The 3,520-nt window shown below is 30.3% G+C and overlaps 1 non-coding gene across 1 annotated transcript; it reads right to left on the reverse strand.

Moving 5' to 3' along the window:
- Nucleotides 1-949: 949 nt before the first annotated feature.
- Nucleotides 950-1,056, reverse strand: LOC149517597 (small nucleolar RNA R71). Its single transcript, XR_016344351.1, has one exon. It is a non-coding gene; the product is annotated as a small nucleolar RNA R71 (small nucleolar RNA).
- Nucleotides 1,057-3,520: the final 2,464 nt, after the last annotated feature.

The following is a 3,520-nucleotide window of genomic DNA, read 5'->3' on the forward strand; positions in this document are numbered from 1 at the left end:
AATATTTCTATTCTCTCTAAGTTTTTGATTCTTCTACTTTAGTTCTTTTGTATATTCGACCATATCCAAAAATTTCAAGTGATAGTTGGATATTGAGATCTTGGCCTACACATTGCTTTCTACATTACTTTCTTGATTTACTTTTCTTTGTAATCACAATCAATCTTTTCATTAGTTTAGATATAAAGCTTGTAGTTGATCACCTTTGGTACTTGATTTCACCCGACAATTCAATTATATAATCCTTGAGGATGATACTCTACTCACTCACTACTATTGCTTGATTATGATCTGTGCATTTACAAGCATTACAAAAGGTAGCAATCAAGTTTTTGGAGCTATTTTCGAGGATTATATCAATGTTCAAATCAATATCAATAAAGATTTTCTACTCCTTTGTAATCTAAACACTTTTTCTTTTATTTGTTTAAAACTATTTTGATTTTTTTTTATTTATATAGATCTAGAAGTGTTGACCTAGCTCCATTTGACAAAAAAATTAAAAGAACCTTTGGGTGTTTAAAAAGAGAGCAAACAACACTAACAACACCAATCCAAGTGGCAAATGCAAACAATAAAGGTCATAGAACATTAAAGGACTATGTGATTCCTAATGCTGATGGATTTCAACCATCCATAAGAAGGCTAGTGATCCAAGCAAATAATTTTGAAACAAAGCCTTCAATTATTCAAATGGTCCAAACTTCTTTATAATTTGGAGGCTTAACAAGCGATGATCCTAATCTCCATTTATCTAACTTTCTTTTATTATGTGATATGTTTAAATATAATGGTGTTTTTTATGATACAATTAAACTAAGACTTGTTCCTTTTTCTTTCAAAGATAAAGTAAAGAGTTGATTTTCTTTTTTTCCTTCTAGTTTAATCACTTGAGGATGATTTGGTATAAAAGTTCTTCGTAAAATTTTTTTCACCTACCAATATAGTTATGATGAGGAACGAAATCACAATATTTATGCAATTTGATGGTGAGAATCTATATGATGCATGGGAGAGATTCAAAGAATTGTTGAGAAAATGTCCATATTATGGTTTCCCACAATGGTTGCAAATTCAAATTTTCTACAATAGATTGATACCATCCATGAGAACTACACTTGATTTGATTGTTGGAGAAGCCATAATAAGTAACATCGCTGAAAAACCACATGAGTTGATAGAGAAAATGGCAACAAACAACTATCAATGGGGTATATAAAGAAAGGTACATAAAAAGTCTATTGGTGTTTATGAGCTTGACACTTTTACATCTATCATATCACAATTGGCTAGTTTGACAAAGAAAATAAATGCCCTAAGAATTCATAGCCCTTTTCTTACATGTGAAATTTATGAAAAACCACACACCACTGATAAATGCCCATTTAGGATAGAAATAGTCTTATATACCCAACAATCCAAGCCTGCCCATAACGTATATAGTAACACATATAACCCAGGTTGGAGGAACCACCTAAACTTTTCTTAAAATCAAAACCAACCTAAACATCAAACCACCAACCAAAATTCAAACTTTTGCCCACCACCATATAACCCACCCAAAAAAAAGAAAACAAGCTTTGAAGAGATGTTGACCCAATTGACGTAATTCAATAATGCCACCATTCAAAGCTAAGCTATATCAATTAAAACCTTCAAATCTAAATAAGTCAACTAGCTCAAGCCATAGCTAATCTAGCTCTAAGAACCTTGCCCAACAATGTTGAATCTAACTTAAAAAAAAAGGCAAAGAAGCATGTAATGTTATGTACTTCAATGGTGAAATATTATTCTAATGATGATGATTATTTTATGAATGACCCAGTGGTGGTGAATTTACAAAACTTTGTGAAGCAACCTGAGGTGGATTACGTTAAAAACTCAGGTATGGAAGATGAGAGGTTATTGTAATTTAAAAAAGAATTTTTGACTAGTTTTGATCATATGGCATTGAAAGCTCTTGAAAGTGTTGAGGCAAATAGGAAGATGCATGAAAATTATGAGATAAAGGAGGACCATTATGAGTACATTCAACAAAAAAACCTAGAGGAACAATACATAAAGGAAAATTTGACAAGGGAAGATTAAAGGCTTATTCAAGTTGGAATAACACTTTTTGAAAGCATACAACTTAAAGAAAAAAAATGTAAGAAGATAACTGAGAAATGAAAAGAGTAAGAATGACCTTAAAGGAGATATTCGAAGTAGCACAACCAACACCAAAGTTGAAATGAAAAGAGCTACTTTGGGAGATAAAGATAGTTACACTTGCTAAAGAGTGTAGTCCTACACTTCAACAATTTTTTTAAAAAAAGTAAGATGATCTAAGAAATTTTTGTATACCTTGTTTAATTAATAGCTTATATTTTGAATAAGCTCTTTGTGATTTAGATGAAAGTTTAAATCTAATGCCTTTGCATACTTTTGTGTAGATCAGTGCTGGTATATTGAAACCATCAATATTTACCATTAAATTTGTTGATAGGTTCACAAAAGACCCTAAGAAGTGTTAAAAAATGTTTTTATGAAAATGGATAGGTATGCTTTTCCTACTGATTTTATTGTATTACATATAGAGGATAGTAAAGCCCCAATCTTGTTGTATTACACAATTATGAGGTCACATTAAGATTTAAGGATAAAAGGATTTCCTTTAAAACTAGACAAGGTATCCTTAATGAAGATGAAAATGTACAAGCTGTGTCTAAAGTTAAAGAGAAACCTAAAAATAAAGAGCATAACTGAACCCACCAACCTTTAAATCCAAAGTCACAACCCACTTACCAAGCCTATGATGCCCTAATTCTTGTAACCCCAAGGTCAGTCCTTTAAGTCCTAAACCAAATGTCCCTATGCTAAACCCAATTCCATTTTATGTGATATTTGCTAGAAAAGTTAGTACACCTCTTAAAGTAAAGCTAGTTTATGTAATACCTCAAAGGTGCAAACAATAAGGAAAACTCCTTTTCTAAAGGAATGAGGTAATTTTAAATCATTTAGGTATGGTCAAGCTTGACCAAAATTAGAGCTACTTAAGAGGTAAACCAAGTTTGTCATTTTTAAGTTTTACATTTCCTTTGTTATTTGTTATTTGTTTTTAGAAGAGGTATGCTTTGATCTTTTTTTTGTTCTTGAGTTATTTTTATAAGATGAAGAGATACAAAGAGATGCCCAAAGAATGATGATAGTTTCAGCTTTAAATAAAAGTATAGATAAAGGAGTATTTCTTTTTTTATAGTTCTTAAATGTTCTATTTGAAATATTGTTTAAATTAAATATAGGGGAAAAAGAATACCTTTGAGCTAAATTTGTTTTCGAAAATTTTTCTTATATGCTTTGTTTTTGAATTGAATTAGCATGCTATATTCATGATGGTGCTAGCTTAGTTGATTTTTCATAACTTGTTCAAGATTGACTTATGTATGATATGAGAAAAATTATGAATGTAATAAAGCATGAGATGATTTCTTTAGTATGTTTTTTTAGTGAAATATATTTTTAAAGCTTTGTGCATTTTGAT

The sequence above is a fragment of the Durio zibethinus genome, chromosome 8 (assembly GCF_047325235.1).
Source record: "Durio zibethinus cultivar Kanyao isolate XHJ-2024 chromosome 8, ASM4732523v1, whole genome shotgun sequence".
Classification (NCBI taxonomy): domain Eukaryota; kingdom Viridiplantae; phylum Streptophyta; class Magnoliopsida; order Malvales; family Malvaceae; genus Durio; species Durio zibethinus.